Below are 23209 nucleotides of genomic sequence, written 5' to 3' on the forward strand. Positions count from 1 at the left end.
AAAGTAAAAACAAGGTTTAATTCCAAATATATATTGGTTATCTTGCATGCAGACCGCTTTCTTGGAATATCTTCAGTGAGAAGCATTCTTGCATTAGTGGCTGCTGTGAACTCAGATGTAAATTGCCTTCTAGTTATAATGGGATTATATCTCATTAGTAGAGTACAGGCAGATAGATAAAATGCTCTCAGATGCAGTAATGAACGATTCTAAGCTTTTCGACAGCTAAAATTTCAGTTCTAGGCTTTCATATTCTCGAGATAACATTCCCTATAATATTCAAGTCCCTGAATACAATCGAAGCTCTGGACTAGCTTACAACTACAGCCATCTTTGATATTCGTCTAATTAATGATTTTAAGATACACCTAAATAGTATCTAAATCATAGTTTCTAAAGCTTTTTCTATTTACTGCTTTGTTATTCGAATAGCTAATAGAAATAGGAACAAGCAACAGGAATCTTTACACATTTTAGAGTTAAAAATAATATGGAGCCAGTCATGGTTATTTATACAATTAGCTCCAAAACTGGGCTAGGCGGTGGAAGTACGAACTTGGAATTATTCGTGGAATAAATTCAAGACATTCCATCTCTGGAAAGACCACCTGAACACAAATAAAAGTGTACTTTAAGCCAAAGCACTTGCATTTGTAAAATCCATCACCTAAATTATAAGCAACAACCTAAATAATGCAACAATAATTACAGATAGTCTCTCTACATTATATGCTGTAAATAATGCGTGTTTTATATCACAGATAACTGTAAACATGTAAAGCCTTCAAGGAAATAAGTTGAAACAAAAGATCAAATTACGCTGGACGAAAGCGCATGCAGGGAAAATAGGAAACGAACTTGCCGAATCATTCGCCAAGGAAACTTCCAACAATATGGAAATTTTCCAGTATCAAAGCCTAGCACTAGGATCCCACTTTAAGTAAATAATCAAACAGTTGAAGTTGCTGTTATGGGAGAATGCATGGGGTAACGGCCAAAATACACTCATGTCCATAAATTAAGGATAATTCGGAGTCACGCGGAAATCGAACTCTAAAATAAATATATCACCTGTAAAATCACTACACACATCTTCAAGAATCATATGCAAATTTCATGAAGTAACCAGATGACGCCGATGGTATGTCACAATGACGAGAGTGTAAGAGAGTGATATATAAGGAATACAGGCAAAGAAGTAAAATGATTCGCAGGCGCTTTATAAGCATTTCAGTGCAATAACCAAATAGTTATGACACAAAGGACGCATTTGGATGATTTTTTACGTGGTAGAATTATCGGCCGTCTGGAATGTGGGCGTACCCAACTGGAAGTATCAGAAGAACTTGGAATTGCCCAGAGTGTCATCTCCAGGCTTTGACAACGATTCCAAGATGATGGTAATGTGAGTAGACGTTACAGCACAGGTCGTCCCAGAGTTACAACGCCGAATGAGGACCGGTATTTGGCAGTTACTGCCAAAAGAAACAGGCGGAGCACAGCCTCAGACCTGTCTCGTCAGCTTTCTTCAGCCACTGGTACGACATTTTCAAGGCAGACCGTGTACAGACGCTTAGGGCAGATTGGTCTATATGCTCGTAGACCTGTCAGATGCGTTCCACTTGCTACAACGCACTGTCGCCTGCGGTTAGCCTAGAGTAGAAAGCATGCATTGTAGACACCACAACAGTGGGATTGTTTGATGTTTTCCGACGAGTCCAGGTTTAGCTTGCAGTCTGATTCTCGCCGCAATTTCATATGGAGAGCTCCAGGTACCCGTTATCACCAAGAAAACATCATTGAACGACACCGTTACGGTGGTGCAGGAGTGCTCGTTTGGGGTGGAATTATTCTGGGTTCCAGAACTGACCTGCATGTTCAAATTGGAACCACGGCAAGCCAAATCTATCGGGACGTCATTCTGGAACAACATGTACATCTGTTTCGGGGTGCCATGGGCGCACAATTTCTGTTTATGGATGACAACGCCCGTCCTCACCGTGCAAACATCGTAAGCGAATACCTTCAATCGGAGGATATAATCCGTATGGACTGGCCAGCACTCTCACCGCACTTGAATCCAGTAGAGCACGTGTGGGACATGCTTGGCCGACGAGTTGCAGCCCGTCAACCTCCTCCTATATGTCTACCGGAACTTCGGAAAGCATTGCTTTTTGAGTGGTGTAATATCCCCCAAGACCAGGTCGATAAATTTGATACTCAGCATGCCTAGACGTTGTATGGACTGTATTGCATCGTCTGGGAGACATACAATGTATTAACAATCATACCAACCATGTGATATTGGTTTTTTGTAAATAGGTTTTTTTTTGTAATTTGTTCCAGGGAGAAAAATCGCTAATTTTTTAATAATATCAAACATATAGCATCTTTTTTTGCTCTTTACCTTTCGTTTAATAAATAATCTTTACAAATAAGTCAAATTTGTTTTGCTTCGAACTCTTCCTTTGCCTGATTTTGCATTATCCTTAATTTATGGACATGAGTGTAGTTGGAGTATATACGAATGCGAAGTAACGACGGATAGGCCATCTTTGGTATCGCAACTCACAAGATATGTGCCAGCCATGGCCCCTTTCCTTTGCAACAGGTACGTAGTCTCAGAAACTCATTTTGCTCAGAACAGGGAGTTCTAGAGCAGAGTTTCTTAAACGTTTTTCAGTCGTGACCCCTTTTCATCACTGAGATTTCTTTCGCGATTTCCAGGACCTTATAATATTTACAAAAAAGAAATTTGTGGCACCCCATAAGTATTGCGCAAATCCGACACACGCTCAGTGAAACTGTCAATCTTTTCACTTGTACTGTAATATACTATTGCAGTTCATTAACTTTAATTTCTAATTTTAATACATAGAATAATGTGAAATGGATTCTTCCACGTTGTCATTGTTTTCGTTTCACTAACAAAGGCAAGCCCTCGCAGACTATCTGAAAGGTCACCCCGAACTATTCTGTTTTAACTCCTGAACTTTGTGCAAGCCTAATACAAGAACCGTTCTATTACAGCACAGCAAGCGCGAACTGACATTCAGTCTACAATTTCGTTTAGTCAACTGCACATTTATCATCTCTCATTATTTATGAATGATTTAAAGGCTAAGAAGTAGCAGAGACAACAATAAGAACAGGCGAGTTTCAAGTTACAGAGAAGTAGAAATGAAGATATTTTACTTGATATTGAAATGTTAATAATACTATGGGTTCTTACTGGAATGTGAGTTCCTGTTAAAGAAATAATTTTGTGCTTGTTACCTGTATTTAACCATTACTACTTTCATCTGTTATATTCTTACTGTACCGTATAGTTCGGAAATTAAATTATTCGCATAATTTTCCCCTGTCGGCTTACGGACAATAACATCATTAAAAAAAGGGGGGTGCAAGGTGCTTCATCGTCCGCCTTCCTGAATATTCTGCGCATTAATAGATGCTTGGGAAAATGCTTCCGCTTTCCTTAATTTTATATTAATGTACTATTTGTTTTGTATGCAATTTTCTAATCAGTAATCATGTAAAGAATTATGGATTGTGCCTAAGACATTCTTGGCATTAAAAGATAATCTAAAAAACTGTGCTATCCAGAGATCATGCTATTGTTTACACATCCAAATGAGACTATAACTACAGGTCAACCTAAGTTGAGAACACTGGATATACTAGAAACTGTATGCGTCCACCGAAGAATATAGTTCTACCGGTTCGAGAAGTAATATTGTAAAAATTACGCTGTGAAATATGAATACTGCTGAACAAGGAGAACGTAGGGAAAAAATATGTAAAACGATAGATTACTTTGCGACCAGCTTTTTAATTAAAAATTTGCTAAATCATGTCAATCATTCGATGTCCAGCAGGAAGACATCCCCTTTTTTTTGGCATTATTGGCGAAACTGCAAGTTCCAGCAACCCCGACTTCATCCCACTCTCAATGAGAAAAGCAATTAAAGCATTGATTTCATTCACTGACCGGGAGGAGGAAAAAAGCATGGAGGTATACCTCCATGGAAAAAAGCAATTGGGGGGTGGTCATGGCGTCTGCATCATCTTCGACATATGAGTTTAATTTTCAGTCTCGTAAAGCTGGAAAACCATTGCGCAGTGTCGCTAAGATTATCGTTACGAATGTTTTTGTCAAATTACGGGAGCATTTTCTTAATAAATCCGATAACGATATTGTAACTTTTGCTGCTGATTTGACTGGGGTTTCTGTAATAAGCATAAATCGCATGAAATCCGAATTGAAACAAAATGGAGGATTTTCTACTCCACGTAAGATACGACCTCTGAAAGTCGTTATGCAAACCCGAATCAAAGGATATAATGAGCTAACTTTAGCAACAATACGAAGGAAAGTTCGTGGTTTCTTTGACGAAATGTTCATGGTTTCTTTTTTACGGAATGAAATTTTCACTGTGCAAAAAGTGGTTAAAGTTATAAATGATGAACCTGATTTGCCAAACATGTCCATTTGCACAGTAGAACGAATTATGAATGATTTAAGATTTACGTACAGAAAACGAAAACGCCAGTCAATTTTGATTGAACGTGACGATATTCAATGCTGGAGGCATAGATATCTAAGAGATATAAAAATATATCCTTCACTGGGCAGGACAATTTATTGCACCGATGAAACATGGGTAAATTTTGGGCATTCTAAAACCAAAATTTGGGAGGATACAAGTATAAAAAGTGCTAAGAGAGCCTTTTTGAGCGGTCTTTCAACAGGTTTAATTGCTCCCTCAGGAAAAGGCTCTCGGTGTATAGTTGTTCATGCTGGTAATGAAAACTGATTTATTCCTGAAGCATGTGATATATTCGTAGCTAAGAAAAAGAAAGGAGATTACCACGGGGAAATGAATTCAGAATATTATGAAAACTGGTTTAAAAAAATTACTGCTTAACTTGCAACCGAACAGTGTAATTGTGTTTGATAATGAGTCTTATCACAGCGTTTTGTCTGAAAACATTCCTTCTTCAAGTACAAGGAAAGCAAACATTCAGCTCTGGTTGACAGAAAAATATATTCCTTGGGAAACTGATAAGTTTCCCAAGGAATATAATAATATTAAAAGTAGAACTTTTAGTTCTCGTTTCTAAGTTTCGAAAAGAATTTGAATTCCATCGCATAGACGCTGTAGCTGCTGAAGTCGGACATACTGTTTTGCGTTTACCACCATATCATTGCGAACTAAACCCAATTGAACTCGTATGGAGTAGTGTGAAAAGGTATGTAGCATCTGAAAATAGAACTTTTAAAAAGGACGAAGTCCGTTAATTGATTGAGAAATGAGTTGATTTAGTGATTCCTATGCAATGGGCTAAATTCGTGAGGCATATAATAAAAGAGGACCAGAAAAAGTGGAAATTAGATTGTCCGGTGGAGAACACCGTTGAGTGCGTGCAGTTAAATCTTGATGAGTCGGATAGCTCAGATTCTTCAAACGATAATCTTAGCGGGATTGAATACCTCTTAAAAAAAGACCCTTTTCAGGGCCACAAATTAAAAATACAAGGGCTGTTTTCAAGGTCACAAATTTAAATAAGGCAGAGATATAAACAGTTATAAATAACACTATAAATACAAGCTAACATCCATTAGAAAATATAATATGAAAGTGTTAGAAGGTCCTCCACGAATATAGCTTACCTCTTAGTTCTTATGTGCTTTGCCATATTCAAATCACCTAGCCTAATCAATACGGAAGTACTGATCAATTATAAGTTAACTATGGTAGAAGGAACAAGGATTTCTGTCTAAAGGACGAGATGTCTTCGTGAAGACTTTATAAGGGTAAAGGACTTCTTTTATATATTACACAGAGATACTCCAATGCAGAGCTTACAGTCATTACACTAGAGTTATTTTTTTTTATATAATTTTTTAGTTCATATGAACATTTGCGCTTTGTTATGACTAACAAAAGACATTTCTAATGTTATATTTTTAACTGATTGGTACAAACTAATTGGTTTCAGATCATTTACGACTTAATTTTTATATTTGTTTTACAATGTTAAAGTTTATAATATTTTTCTAATATCTTGAAATTTTTAATGGTAAACTCTTTAGTCGTTAGACTGTAATCCGAAGATCTCAGTTTCTAGTACTTTGATTTATTTTATTTTTGATTTTAAACAGTAATAAAGATAGGATAAGACGTACTGTAGAAGAGTGATTGTCTGGGCATGACTGGAAGAGTATGTATCTTAGGAGACAATACAGGACATAATTTTTATTGATGTCTGTTACAAAATATAATCAGAGTTTTTAAATAATCGGAAATTAAAATCAAATTAACATCTTTAGGAAAAAAAAAAATCGGCATTTTTCTCTGGTTCACTGTTTCGGAAGCAACAAACTGCGTAAACTCTTAAAAATTAAAAGAAAAATAACTTCTACCACTTCTGTTTACTGTTTCTAAAATAACTTCTAACTTCTAAATTTATATATGTTACTTTTAACTAAGCGAATGGTCTTGGGGAAAAATTTAACCCAAACTACAAGGAATACATTGTTAGCTCTTCCGTTTTAAGTTTTAAGTAATGATTCGGGTTTTAAATGTCATCAAATTCGTAAGCGTCATATTTAGATTTTAGTGAAAAATTTCATATAAATTAAGACCCAATAACATGCCCTACATTTTACACTACAATGAACTAACAATTTCAACTGCAGCTTCATCGCATAAAAAGATTGTTACTTAAAAATACGCTGGATTTGGCAAGAAGTCATCAAATGTGTAGCGAATTGGAGGAATTGAATTTCCGCGGGCGCTTTGGTGTGTATGGATAACTTGAAGAACAGGGTGAAAAGCAGTGAAAAGGTCGTTCTAGCCTTTGTATGTGTTCTCAGGTTAGCTTGTCATCACCTTGACCAAACATGACGTGAGCTCTGCACCTGTCGTAATTAATCCATTATGGAGGGTAGAGAGTGTCTCAGCCATTTTCATCGACAGTGGAGGACCGGAATCCAGTCAATAGAATCCGAAAACCTTCAAATGAGAGGCGGGAATCAGTATCGCACGTCGGTTGCCATGCCAAAGGTCTGTTTCCGAGCTAAGGATGGATACAACTAAAGACTGCTGCCCATGGATATTGTGTTCTTACTCTTCAGAATCATTATTCATTTGCGGATAATTTCTGTTTAATATTAGATTCGGGTAATTCTACTTTGACTAACTGATCCGATAATGGCGAAAGAATGTACGCTTGCACCGATCATGTTAAACAGTATTTTCTAATTAGTTTTTAATTTTATACCGATAAAAATGATTTAAAAGTAATAAATAGCATCGCATATATCTGAGTCAAATTTCATGCTTTTAGCATTTAAAAAATATTTACTCCTTAATTTTTGAGAGAGTGTAAATTCTTCCAGTTTAACTTTCATTTTACACTACTCAAAGCAAATTTTCTTTCGCTAAATCACATTAATATTTATGTTAAAGATAAGTTCAGCGTTCTGTGACTGAGTAATGGATAGTACTTGACAAAACGTAGAATAATCTAGAGAAAATAAAGGCTACGGAAATCATTTCTTTCAACAAAATTGAGTTCCAGAAGAATTAATAAAAAATGCATTCAGCTTGATAAAATTTTAAATAATGAATATATAAAGCCATTGCTTTACCTACAGATGCTAATTTCTAAAATGAGAAACATAAAAATGCATATACTTAAGTTGATTAAGCAATGCAGTGTATTCTGAAGATTTTTTATTTCTCTCGCTTCAGAAACAAACGCGTTTTGATTCGTGAAGTAACTGCGAGGCATTCTCAGAACTTCATTTTGAATTCAGTTCTTTAATGTTATTGTCACGTTTTCGCAGAGTTTATTTTTAAGCTTTGTTGTTTAATCTAAATGAGATGCGACATTAAAAAAAAATTTATTTTAACTATTTGTTTATCATCCAATTTGTTTATGATTATCCGAGTAATCAAATTATTTTTAACGTTAATATTTATTTAAAAACGAGTATTCAATTAGAATAATGGATCTGAACGGAATTATAATATCAAAAGAAGTGGAAATTATTCCAAAACTAAGAATCCATGATCAAGGAATCCAGGCAATTCCAAATCCGAGAAATCTATCATCAGTTTTATATGCCGGGATGACTAACATATTTAAGTTGCACAATTTTAGATGGATTCAGTTAACCTGTACTGCAACACGTACTTGTACACTGCTCAAAAAAAGGGTGGCATGGCAAATGCGGTCAAGAGCAGGAGACTGACGTTAATTACGGAGGGGGAAAGTAAACGGCTGTGTCAGGGATCATAATGGGAGATATATTTAAAACAAAAATTGTTTTTAGGTCTCATTCGGTATCAGTATATCAGAAATAAATGATGCACATGGTATCAGAATGGAGACAAATTACATAAGATACGAAAAGTTATATTTATTTGTTTATTAACATTTCATTATTACATTGTTTTCGTTCAGGAATTTCCTTCCGACCCCCTCTGAGCAATATATACAGGTACATGTAAGTCGGCTGAAAAGCACTGCTATAAACAAATAATCCAACCCAATTCCAGTTGAACAGCCCTTATTAATACTAATTGTTTACGGAAAGCATCCTAGTTTTTGAAAAGCTTCGTATCATCAACATAAAATTAATTAATCATCTTAAGAAAGATTTTGTGTTGAATATGGCAAAACATATGAGGGTTGGCTAGGTATGATTTCATGGAGAATTTCTAAGGAAAATGGGCTCATATTTACATACCTTAAGGAAATCCACGAAAATGCTTACACAAAGTGGTACGTTGCAGTAGGGTTCCTTCAATCCATCTGTTAAATTTGCATCTAATTGTCAAGTGCTCCCATCTGTTAAATTTGCATCTAATTGTCAAGTGCTCAATTTTTTTGGCTAGTTTATACATTCAAAGGAAAATACAAGTTACTCACTGAACTTCGCACTTTAGTCTGAATAACCTTTAAACCCGATGAACAGTATATTTCTGTGACAAGACGAGCTTTCTGACTGTACAATCTGTTTTATATTTAGCGAGCTTGTGCCGAATAAGTTTATTCGCTATTTTATGTAATTTCTGCAATATTTTGTAATTCTTTTATTTTTTTCATTTAAATTTTATTTTTTTAAAGATAATTTCTTTTTATTCACAAATATTTATATTTTCTATTTTTCTAATAAGTGAAACATTTAATTAGATTCTGATATTTTGTTTTCATAAGATAAAGTACGAAACCTTTGTTAAAATTTTCATAGCTCACTGTAGTTCAGTGACCGTATTTTAATGTGCCATTTTATTCGCGAGTCCATTCATCCGATTTGAAACTTGGAAATGAATTAAGAAATCGATCTTTCCATTCAATTGGTCCTATCGACTTGAATACAGTGAGCCTGAGTAAACGGGAAGTATCTTTCGTAAATATAAAAACCATTATAAGCGCATTCCTAAATAACAATTTTAAAATATAATTTTGACAGCTGTTTGACGCTGCTTTCAAAAGATTTCTTAATTATAAATATAAATATATGTACTGAAAATTACGAAGAGAATAACACATACGTATCTGTTATTACGAGAATAAGTATTGCTAATGTATGCAAAAGGCCTTGAAAACTCATTTTGATTCACCTTTCTTTTCTTTATGAATGACGAGTATCTGTTTGCCATACACGTGATCAAATAGGGAATAAGTGTTTAATCCGTAAAATTATAAGTATTGATTAACATTTCATACAACTACTTCTAATTGAGGCTTTCTAAGAGCAACCCTCTTAATTTTGACTCGCAGCTTTTAATTTTAGACTAAAATATGAGCATAGAATCTACCTTTAAACAATGGGATTTTTTTTTAAACACTGTGGCATGAGAGTGCCTAGTAATAATAGTTTTAGCGTCGCTAAGAATCATTTCCTGGATTCTCATATTAATTTTTTTTCCAAAAGATATTAAAAGCTGCAATTGACAAGTATGAGCAATGCATAATACATACATATATAACGTAAGCATACCATAAAGAAAAATGAACCCCTAACAAAAGCTGATCGACTGCTATTGAACTCTAAAGAGGGGTTTATCAGAGGGAAAATGGCAATTAAAATCAATTAAAATTCCATTTAATTGATTTTAATTATTTATTTACTGTATCGATTTATTACTTATTGTAATGGATTGGAATATTTGAATATGAATTAGCTGAATATTTAAGAATAATATTATGACTGCGAGAATAGGAAAAAAAACATTTTTTTGAATATTTACTTTCTTATAGAATGCAGATGAATTCATTTTTACTCAAAGAAAATCAAAATTTAGTAGCTAATTAATCTGTCCTGTATCGAGCACTTTAGTTCAGTGATCCGTATTAATGTGCGCTTTAAAAAAAAATTAAATGCTTCAAGAATAATTAGAAAAGGACATAATTCTCTTCTTACCCTTAAATTCTTCAATAAAAAAACTGCATTTTCAGCTATAACCAAGTGAAATAATTTTCTAAATATAATTCAAAGCATGAAAAATAAGGTACATAAACAGCTTGGAAATGGAACTAGCATTGAGATTCTCTTTAAGAAATATGGTGAAGCTTAAAAAAAAGTCTACGAAGTGAAGTAATTCCGTAGAATATTTTCTAACTCTTTATGATTAAATTGCACTCAATTATAATTTATAAACGACATGTAAATACTATTTAATGTATATGTGGGGATGTGTGTGTGGGGGGGCTCACTAGCGGCTGAGCTTAAAGTCGTTGAACTCTGGCAGGTCGATACGGGGTTCGAATCCGGATCAGCTGTATTGGCGTTTTCGAGGCTTTCCCCACGTGTAACGTGCATAAGAGTCAGTTTTGCTTAGAAAGTTCTCTACGAGGCACCCTTACCCTTAGGCAAATAACCGTCGAATGCTTTGCTATAATCAAACAAACCAGATAACAATAGATATATAAATAAGTAGCTTAAAAAACTGCTATATTTTATATATACTTATCAAGTAGTATTTCAATATATATAATGATTAAAAGAAAGGAAAAGTCGGGTCCTAACTGATTGTATATAATGTAATCCCTATGAAGGCCCTAACAATTCTTTCTCACTTAAAGTCGTAACCCAAAAAGAGAACAAATTAAACGTCAGATACGTATACAATACTGAATCTAATACAAATATAAAAATAAATTATATATGTACGAAACCTAACTAACTATTTATATTGATATTACGTAAATATACGTATGGTAATAAACATTGTATAATAAAAATATTTTATACCTTGTTCTATATTTGATTCCATTTATATATACCTATACATAGATATATATAATTTAAGGATTCCATTTAAGGATTATAGTAGTAGTTAATACTACTACACATAAAACACAAAATTTTTCAGTATTATTTAACTTCAATCTTAAGAATTTTCTGCAGTCTAGTTTGCGTTATTTTATTCATAAGTCTCAAATAAAAACAGTTATTCTTTATGTCATTAGAAAATTAACTAAAAAGCAGCGACCACATTGTAATTGAGAAACAGTCCTTAGCCGTGAAAAGGTTGAAAGCCATTCGGTTTTGACTATTATCTCACATACTCAGCTACTTCGCATACATGGAACATAGCATTCGAAATGAAAAACTCAATATTTACTACAAATTCATTCGTGTAACAAATATCTGTCTTTCTACACCTATGGCTTTAAAAAAAAAAAAAAAAATGTTATTTATCTTACAGTTTATCGTTAAGTAATACATTTTCATTGTACAAAATTGCATTCATTCGAAGAATTCAATTTGTATTTTCCTCTGTATAAAACTGAATGTAGAGAAGTTAGATGTTTAAACGACCCCCACATTTTATCAAGAGCAGGAGCAAGATTATCCCCTACTTTTCAGCCCCCCCAGGAAAAAAGGGGTTCTAAATTTACGACCTGACCGCATATGGGTGTATTTCAAAAAAAGAAATGGGACAGTGCTATATCTCCCGTTCTACTGGGCTGATTGACAAAATTCAACCTGCGTTTTTCATGTCTCGAAAGCGCGACTTAGGATATATATTAGATTTATATATAGCACTCTTCTAACATAGGTATTTTGACACAAAATTGGACTTTTCTGAAATAACATACCAATTCTTTTCCATATTTCGATTCTACGACTCAAATTATACCAGAATACCAAGTTTTGTAAAAATCGTACGAGTAGTTTTTAAAATATAAGCTCTCAAAATTTTAGCTCCTCAATGTTAATTGAATTTCGCAAATATTTATTAATATCTCTTTTTTATTAAACTTTTTTGATTTTTTCTCTCACATTTCGAAATTTAGGTTCATTTCAAATAAAATTTACCCATTTTTTGTGTTTTATTTTTTAAATTTCTATTTTTAAATAATTTTTAAAAATTTTTCGAAAAAATTTTGAATTATAACCTATAAAAGTTTTACCATCATCTTAAAGTAGGTGTATTTTTAAGCATATCTGCAAAAAATTAGGCTTTTTATTCAAAATTTTCTAAGATATACGCGAATTTACATATTTTCGCGTTTTGAAATTTGGCATCTTTTTTTGAGCGATAATAACTCCAAATGTGGTCTATGGATTTTTGTTACACTGAATTGCCACAGCTATTTTTAACCTTAAATTTCAAGTAAAATTTTACGGAGAATTAATTATATGACATTTTTTTCCCTCAATGATGCGTAATAAATATTTATTAATTCTATATTTAAATCTATTTTTTAAAATTATAGATGATATTATTCAAATTTTTAACTATTTTTTTTTTAATTTCTCTATATCTTTAAAAAAAATAAATAAGAGTAAATTTTTGTATGAGTAAATTTTTACCTTCGGCGTTTTATCGTCTGCTGCTTTACTTCGTTTAAATCGAATTGTCTAAAACTGAGAATTTTTCTTTCATGTTTATTTGAATTTTATGACAGTAACTGCATAATTTATTTCTAAAAATAAACTGTTGCTTTTGAAGTGGCTGAAAGAGCGGCTGATACATATTTTTAAAGCACAGTATATTTTTATAGAAACATAAGATTTAGAATAATCATTTTTATAAAAGTCAAATTATGATATAAACATACAACCCTCTAGAGACTGAATTAATGGAAGTTCGGTGGTTGTGTAGAAATGATCTGCTACTTAATGGCTGGATAAGTCAGCAGATTCTGTGGACAAGTAAGAATAATTATATAAACGACACCCAACATACTGAATTCAATTAACAACAAAGATATGATGTTTATTAAATGAATTCAAGAAGTTTTAAAACATAAAAAATCAACTCATTTTTTTTATCTTAAAATGTATTTTTGTGCGTAGTGTATTTTCATTATATTCTTAAAATTCTAATTTAGAATGTAATTGTCAAGAACTGAATCCTAATCATTAGTAATATAATAAGTAATTATTACGGTTATTAATAAATCCTTCTTATAAATTGCAAATATTGCACACGATATTATTTATTTACACTTCAATTCTAACCGTCAGCTCGAGTAGAAGTTACAAATCAATTACATTTAATTAAGGATTGGGTTGGATTATTTAATTATCTCAAAGCACACGAGGGTTATCTGCCTAAAGGGAGGTATTCCTTCGTGGAGGACTTTCTAAGGGAAACTGGCTCGTATACACGTTACACATGGGGAAACCCACGAAAACGCCCATGCAACCAGCCCGTTCGCGGGATTCGAACCTCGCACCGAACTACCAGTATTCAGCGTCTTTACGGCTCGGCCGCTGATGGGCTATTTAATTAAGGAACGACCATCTAAGTTTAAAAACAGCGTACCGTAGCAGCAATTCAATTATTGGCGCCGCATCTTTCATGTTACTCCCGATTGGCAAGCTACATGATTTTTAATGAGTATTCGGGTTTTGCTAGTAACTTCACTTAGAAATCGCGCTTAAACTAGGTTAGTTGGTTATTTGAACATAGAAAGAACATGGAAGCTATTTGATTAAGATGCTTTCATAGAGAACCTTTGTAAAGAGAACCTAGAAAACTACGAAAACCAACCATGCAGCCTGGGTTAGACTTCGCAACAAACAATTAGTATTTAACAATCTTGAAATGCTAGGCAACTGGTGAGGCTCCAATTAAATCTTCAATTTAATATTTTATTTCTAAATATTTAAAATATTGTTGTATTGTTAGACACAAAAAGCAGAATTTAAGTTTTGTTAACTCGTTAGTAAACTACCAAGCCGTAGTGCAAATGAATATTCAATTGCTTTTGCAATAATTGTATTCACTTAATATTCTTGGAATATGAGCTAAAGAAGGAACGTTCTCGGAAGATTAAAGAAGTGTTTAAATCCAGTGATATTAGCTCAGGCTTACAAGCTCAGGATCAAAACGATTCTGCAATTGCCCGAGTAGTTGACTTGTAAATGACTGTGAATTAAGCAGATGACTTTTAATCTTACGTTTTCAGTCAGAAAACCTATTCCGAATGTTTTGTATTGCATGACAATGCATCTTTTCATTATTCAATAACCAGTCGGAGAACCGCTTGTGTTCCGAAAATAAGTATGTGTACTCAATCGTCCTGCATGTTCTTCAAATTTGTCTTCTTGTGATTTTTTTTCTTTCCCAAAAACTAAAGTTGCCTCTCAAAGGAAAGTTTTTTGACATTGAAGAGACAAAAGGAGTATGACATCTGCTTTTAGAGGCATGTCAAAATCAGATCTCTACAAGCCTTCTCTTCCATAATATGTTGTCCAGTCAGACAAAAAGTTGCATCAGCGTAAATTTTATAATCTATTTTTATTCCACTCTGATTACTTTATTAACATACAGTGAATATATACTAAATCTTTTACTTTAGCTTAAGTAATTCGGAAGTTTTGACGGAATTGTTGTCGTAACTAGGACTTAGAAGATAAGTCAAATTGAATATTTCGATAATCCAATAAATTCAAGGTCAAAGTTTCAATATTTTATTTTCGGAGGGAGGGGAAATTTTTTTCAGTTTTGGTCCATTATCCTAAGTATATTTGCTTTGATTCTTTATTTTTCCATAAAAGCGAAAAATTTACGCTTGGTATACATATAACGCATAGCTTCAAATTAAAATTTAATAACATACAGAGTGGTTATAATTAAAGTTCCACACTGAAACAGTCATAAAAGGAAAACTACTGGATCAAATGCTATCAAACTTGGTAATCGTGTAAAGGAGGTCATGAGAATTTATTTTCCGCGAAAAAAAGGAAGTTGGAAACCCTACCACCAGGGGTAAAATGGCGCTGTATGCAATATTGTTAAACGAAATATGGGTCGGAATCTAACTTAACCTTTTGTTACAAGGGTTTAATATGTTGCATACCCTTAAGAAACTTTGAAGTAGTCAAATTACCATTTAAAAGCGTTGAATTCGATAAAAGTCGAGTGCGCCATCCGTGTAAGTGAGAAATTCGTCCGTGAAAACCACGAATTAGCGATTAGAAAATGTGAGATCGCAAATCACTCGCACAAGTGCGTACAATCTGGAAATCGTTTTTTTACAGATCGTTAATATGTAATTTTTGAAGCCTGAATTCGGCACTAAAACATGAAGATACTGATTCAAAACGCTTTTAATCGATTTGGGCCAAAGAAATTTCTCATGTTATCTATCTAGTTCCATTGCATTCTCCTACTGCATTCGATTGCATAGCAGTCATTCCACACCGTTTAGTGTTGAATGACAGCTAGTTTTATAACTGAACCATTTTTCTCTGAAGAGCAGGCAACAGCTGGACCACTGTGATTGCAGCTCACTTAGAGTCAATGTTAAAATGTTTCGTGATACATGAACTGCATGGAACTGCAGTAACATGGCATTTTAGATACTACGATTTTTATGCAGGGCTGGGCCCCACTTCACGTGTGTCGCACAGTTACTTAGGAAACATTTAACGAATGAACGTCTTATAAGCCGACAATTCCCCTCTTCCCACCAGACCTCAATCTCTGTGACTTTTGGCTATGGGGTTACCTCAAAAGCACTGTTTATGGTGATATTCTAAACAATTTGGCAGAAATTAAAAATGTCCGTAACATTCCTCCTGATATGCTAAGAACTGCTGTTAAGAATGCAGTAACAGGATTTAACTTGCTCTCGGAAAATGCTGGACGCTACATTGAACATGCTTTGTAACACGTTTCGGAAACTATTAAACACATTTTAAACAGATGTTTTCATGTCTTATTTCGTTTACCAATATTGTATACAGCGCCATTTATCCACTGGTGGTGAGTTTTTGAACTCTTTTTTTTCCCGCGGAAAATAAATTCCCATAATCTCCTTTACACGATTCCCAAGTTTGATAACATTTGGTCCAGTAGTTTTTCTTTTATGACCATTTCAAATTGGAACTTTAATTATAACCACCATGTAAATTAAACTTTAAATGTCTGACACTTTGGTTCAAGTCCCAGCTTTAAAAATATATATATTTAAATATAATATTTTATATTAATCCTCTTAGAAAGAATGTTTTAAGAAGCTAATTTTTCTCTCGCGTTATAGATTGTATAAAAAACATGATCTTTAATATGATTTAGATTGTTTCAGCCGATATAAGAATCGGGTCACTCGGTGGTACAGAATATTTTTAAAAAATTGACAAGAATGCAAAATTTATGGAAGTCTAGGAATCGAAAAATCTTAATTTTTTTGCGTGAGCGCTGAAAATAACTGTAGAAGGAAAGAAGAAAATTAGGGAGAAAAGTAAGCAAAAATTTGCAGGGAAATTTGGCTGTCAGACATACCAAGATGTTTCAAAAAGTTGGACGCTTTTGAATATACCTTCAGGATACTTCAGAGAATTTATGTGTTCAAAGAGAAAAAACACTTGGACATGTACACCACCACCACCAAATACCATCAATTGAGCTTGTGTTAACAGAAAAGACAAAAACGATATCATTACAGATTAAAGTGAAGAGCGACTGGTTGTAGACTATATGGTTGTATAAATTTAAATTATGTTATAGAACATCATATCGTATCATAAATGGAGAATCCCATGATTTTCTCAGTCGAATTATTTGAAGATTCAGGAGTTTATCCAGTGATGTATGTGGATGTCACCTAAAGACGTTTTTTTTTTCCTCCTGATGAAACAGCGGCTGAGCGGTAAATCGCTGAACACTGGTAGTTCGGTCCGAGGTTCGAATCCCGTGAACGGGCTGTCTGCATGGGCGTTTTCGTAGTTTTCCCCATATGTAACGTGTATACGAGCCAGTTTCCCTTAGAAAGTCCTCCACGAAGGCATCCCTTCCCTTAGGCATAATTAAATAAACCAAAACCTCTTGATTAAACCAGACTTTCCTTTCATCTCATACCTTCAAAATGTTTAGCCTCTAAAGACTGATAAAGGCTCTGACCAAATACTTCGTGATGAACTTTCTAAGAAAAACCAGCTAGCATACACGGAACACATGAGAAAATCCACGAAAACGCCCATGTAACCAGCCCGTTTACCGGGATTCGAACCCCGGAGTGAACTACCAGTGTTCAACGATTCTCTACCGCTCGGCCGTTTATGGTCCTTTATGAAATGGAAGGCGATAACTTTATTTAAAATGATTGTCAGAAATACCAAGATTATTTCGAAAAGTTGGATACTTTTTAATATACTTGCAGAATGCCTAAAGAAAAAGAGCAAGAATAAAGTAGAATGCCTGAAGAAAAAGAAAAGAAAAAATAAATTTTTGCGTAAAATTTAATATTTCTACTTTTTTTTTTAAATTTAAAACTTTTTAATCTTATGATATTTGATTCTTGCGATTTCAAAAATAAAATATTTGACTAAAATATGAATAACATTTTAAGAAACCAAATGTAGGATAAAACTGTGTAAAGCAATGGTCACAATGATTAAACTGTTTAAAGCAGTGTATGCAAGTCATCCTATGTTAAAATGTCCGTTATACATCTCTCTTATTTATATATTTCTTTTCTGAACGGAACATTGAAAGGCGTGTTAACTGTGCTTTACTGTAATTTCTCTTTTAATATATGCAGTTTTCAAATGCATCATAGTCTGGGTTACAAAATATTCTTTGGAAAGAAACGCAATTCAAATAAATAAAATCAAATTCTGGAAAATTTATATTAATAAATATATTTAAAATGCTCAGTTCGAAGGAATAAATAGAAAATTTTAAAACAATTATCTGAAGAGACAATGCAACGCAAACAATTAAAATAAAAGTATAAAAATTTAAAAATTTCCTAAAATAATAACTATGACAAATAAATATTTATAAAGAAAACTATTTGAAAAAAAAATAAACGCTGCACCGTTATTGACGCAGTTCGAATAGGTAAATAGAAATTTTTAAAATAGTTATTCGAAGAAAAAAATGCAACTTAAACAATTAAAATGAAATTCGAAAAAGAAAAAATTACTTAAAATAATAAGTTATAATAAAAAATATATAAAGAATATTATTTGGAAAAAAGAATGATGGTGACTTTTTTTCTTCTCACGGGAAAGGAAACAAGGTTGCCATATATTAAGACGTTCGCCAAGTGAACTATTCTTGGCGCAAACTGAACAAAAAGTGCCAACATAAATTTGTGAATTTCTCCGTAAATTTCGCTCCAAATTTTACAAAATTTCATATTTAGGCGTAATTTGAGTCGTAGAATCGAAATATGTAAAAAAATTGGTATGTTATTTCAGAAAAAGTCCGATTTTGTGTCAAAATACATATGTTTTTTTTTTTTTTTTTTTTTTTTTTTTTTTTTTTTTTTTTTTTGAGCAGTGTACTTCTACTGATACATAGTACGTTCTGCGTCACAAATACTGGGAATATTTTCATTTTTTTATTGAGAGCACTTATAATTACAGTTCATCTTCAAATAGAAGCCTTGTGTTCGATTGCAGCAATTCCTTTTTACAGGAGTGGGAGATTTGAAAAGTTGAAACTCCGCAATTGAAAAGTTGTTCAAACACGACTGTGCGAACCTTATCACTAGTGTCAAAATGTTATTTCTTGGAGAAGTAAAAATAAAACATATACATCTGAATGAAGACTGTACAGTGGATCGGAAGTGTTGCGAAATTTCCTCACAGGGAACGATCTGCACTTCGCGCATTTTTAGAGTTCAGATATAATGATTTAGGGTTGAATAACCTAACTAATTTCTTCTACCAACCACTCACTCGCAGATACTACCGTTACTATATGGATGAGTTATCATCCTTTCCTTAATTAACTATAGAGACAAGAGATAATATAAAATGTAAATTTAACTTTATTTCCTCACCTTTGGTGAGTTCATCTTAAAAATGCAGTACAACACAAAACTTTAAATCTCATTGACTACAGCTGCTGTCTGGAACTTAGTAATAAATTAACTGGCTACAGTATCATTGTTCCTATACAGTATCATTGCTCCTATGCTAAGCTACAACCAACTGGTTCGAACAAACTAAACTCTGCTAATGTCACACTTACCAAAACCAAACCGAATGTCATGCATTTATGCTTATTCTGGATTAGCAGTTTCAGCTCTAACAGGCAAGCAAATGGCAATAGCAGCAGACAAGTCTGTATTAGAAATCATGTGACGAAAGGAACAAAAAAAAACATAAAGGAAAGAATGAAAGTAATTCTTAACTGTTAGTAAAACTTAAATGAAATGCCAGAAAGAAACCATGTATTTAGAATTTTATGAAGGTTGCACTCAGATGTTAGATTACTTATAAGTTCATGCATCTTCACAAGCCAAGAATATTTAGCACGCTATTTGTCTTAGCGCTCTCTCTTTGCCCATACATGTCATGTGTCACTTGAAAATATGGGCTGAAAACAAACCAATATCCCCGTAAACAATCTTAAACAGCTGCAGGATTTCAGAACCAGACACGGCAATGTCTAGAATAGCCTTTGGGACAAGACTGATTGAAAATAGCTTATAACAAATTTTAATTTGACTGTCACGTAACGCTACTTGAGATTGCTCTGATTTTACTTTCTGGCAAGACATAAAAAATACTATGCACTCTTATTGTGTACAACTAAATACAACGGTATAGTCACAACCGACAAAAGTTAAGCAGTATATCTAGATTTCTTTCCATCTGCTTCGGTTTCCTAGAACTTCTGAGCTAAGTTAAATAGTAGAAACACTTTTTTTATACATTTAGCATTTACAAGTTTTCCATGATTTTATGAAAATGTGTCACATGGCCAAAATTCTCGTAATTTGAAGACTTATTTCATTAGTTTTTTAAACCGAAACTGTGCATGTTCAATAAACCAGCGATTCTGAACCGGTGGTACGCAAGAGAAAAATAGGTGGTACGCAAAGAAACAAACCATTTTTAACTATTAAATTAAAAAATCTCGTGAAGAAAAAGAACAATTGATAGGAATTTCCTGTGATCGAAACCTGAAGTTTCCAAAAATAACAGACTTGTGAGGATTTGGTTGAACCGAAAAAAAAAAATTTAAGGCATTTCAAATAAAGCTATTAAGTTTTTATTGCCTTTCTGCAAAAACCAATTTGTGTGAACAAGGATTTTCTTCCGTGTTGTATTTGAAAAATAAATACAGAACAAAATTTAAAGTGAATCGTAATTTACGGAAAATGAAATAAGACCAGAACGAAATTTATATCTTTTAAACAGGCCAAAATTTCGCATTAAATTTTAGAATTAAAGGATTATAACTTAAATTTTGATAAGTAAATTGGTAACCAATTTTTAATCGAATATTTTCCATGTGTGCATATTTAATACAAATAGCCAACAGGTTGTAGAAATGGCAAAATATATTTTTTTCTATATTTGAGAAATTGAAAAATAATCATCGTAAAATGTAGTGATGGCACTGGAGTTTTTCAGTTTTTGCTTAGATGGTACGCGCTAGTCAAAGGTTGAGAGCCATTGCAATAAACTATTCAAGAGAGTAATGCAAACAGTTTGAAACAGTCTACATATACAGGGTAATGTTTAAACACATTTATTACTATAATCTTTACACGAATTTGTTTTAAGCTTAGTTTTTGAAATTCTTCAAAATGAAGATACAGGCAGTCTATGTAAAGTTCATCATGCTATTATTGAATTAAATTAATCATACTGTTTTTGTAACTCAACCTGATTTAATATGCAAATTAAAATCCAATTATATTCAAAATATGTTTTCGTAATGCCTTGCGGAAAATGAAATAAAAATACATTATCAGAAAAACATGTTTAGATGGATGTCTTCAAAACTTTGCCAGACTTGCGAACATTAAAGTAGTTTAACTGATTTCTTGCACATCCGTTCTTTGTTTAGTTTAATCTCCTCCATGGGTATCCATTATAAAGTTATCTGATTAATTAAAATTTAGAAAAGGCAAAAAGAGAAAGTTAGAAGATAATTATTGAACTTTTCACACCCGAATAAGAACGACAGTTTTAAAAAGATCTAAAAAAAGAATTCCTGGAGATTTTCAAAAGTAATTAGCGGTTAATTCATGCAAAGAATAATTTTTAGATTGAAAGAAAGGATTAGCTATGAAATTAACAATAATAATAAATAAGTTCCATAGTAGGAAAACAGTACTGATTAAAATTATTTGCATATAATGAATAATATAGTATACATGAGTCCAAACATTAGATTGAAAGATTGAAATTTACAAAACAAACAGAAATTGGCATACAAAGTTATCCAGTAACTTTGTTATTAATCTTTAAGAACATGCAGATTTTGTAGTTGAACGAATGCGAGAAAATAAAATGCACATATTGTATTACTCATCGCATATAAATAATTTTGCTATTGATCGAAGCGCATGTGTTTTATTTCAGCAACCTGCAATCTCATTAAAAGCGTAACATTATCAGTGTTGATCAGGAAATATTTCTATATATTTTTTATTATGAATTTATTTATGCCCCATGTTATCCTTTTGTTTATATATGTATTTATTTATTTACATACTGAACAATAAACTAGTTGGACTTTTGAAAATAAGGCCCAATATCTAAAGCTATAAATTCGACACATTATGTTGTAGGTTGTTTTTTGAAGGTAGGAGTGATGAAAAGTAAGCAATGCCCCCGACTGGACTCGAACCACGAACCTCTCGAATACACGTCACGCGTGCTCGCCACTACACTACGAAGGCATCCTAAGAAAGCGGGAGAAATACCTTGTATACTTCCCCTTTTAAAGGGCGAGTGGGGTTTTAGGAGAGCCAGTCGCCAAATTCTGGTGGCAAAAAATCATCATCCACCACCATTTTTATTTCGCGCGCCACTGTAGAGACATTAGGTATTTTTTTAAAGTAGGAGTGATGAAAAATGAGCAATGCCTTCGCCGGGACTCGAACCACGGACCTCTCGAATGCACGTCGAGCGTGCTGACCACTACACTACGAAGGCATGCTAAGAAGGTGTGAGAAATACCTTATAATGCAATCTCCAGAATGCAGAGTACGTCACAAAACACGAGCACGTTAGAAAATATAGCGAATGGTTATCGGTTATTTAGGTGTTAAAGCCCATCAACAAAACAGTTATTTGGCACTAAATGAAAATAACTTTGGAAAGTTAGCTGTCTGGAGTAGTGTAAGCCATTAGAGGAACAACTGTTTCCATGCAAAATATTTCTAAAGCCATAGAAAATCTAGATCCAGCTGTTGTTGTTTTGCTCACTGAAGTCAGAAACATCCAGACTGGATCTTAATCGTTCAGATCGATACGGGCTCTTCCAGTGACGAATCCAAGTTGTTGGTCGGGGAGACTGCGGTCATAAAATTTTTAAATCGTCGTGATGTCTCCAAACTTTAGTGGAGTGAAAAGGTGTTTTATTAATATATCGGCATGAATTCATTCATAAGTTCCAAAGCAGTAAGTCTTTTTCCTCTTATCGTGCTCCCCAAATGTCTCTTCAATCTTCTTGAGGTATTACAACTCCTCCCTGCAATTGTTATTGCCACAAATATTACTGCAATCATCCTAAAAAGCTCGTGCATGATGAGAAACATTTCTTTTTTACACCTGTTTAATATTTCGATTACCGACGATTTTGTTCACGGAAATTCTCTCATTTGTCTTTTCCATAATAAATATTCAGCATTTACTTGTTCATTGGTGACGTAGGTACTATTTTCAAGATGGTCATTCTCATAAAATGTTACCAATATATAGTTGATATTCCTATCACCTGTAAGGTGATCAAGGCTGTTGCCAACGATAGGC

The 23209-nt window shown here is 33.3% G+C and overlaps 1 non-coding gene across 1 annotated transcript; it reads right to left on the minus strand.

Annotated features, from left to right (window-relative positions):
* Positions 1-22317: 22317 nt before the first annotated feature.
* Positions 22318-22390, minus strand: TRNAA-UGC (transfer RNA alanine (anticodon UGC)). The gene has a single exon. It is a non-coding gene; the product is annotated as a tRNA-Ala (tRNA).
* Positions 22391-23209: the final 819 nt, after the last annotated feature.

Source organism: Stegodyphus dumicola, chromosome 7 (assembly GCF_044657685.1).
Source record: "Stegodyphus dumicola isolate Sdum_Otavi_A_Nest chromosome 7, ASM4465768v1".
NCBI lineage: Eukaryota > Metazoa > Arthropoda > Arachnida > Araneae > Eresidae > Stegodyphus > Stegodyphus dumicola.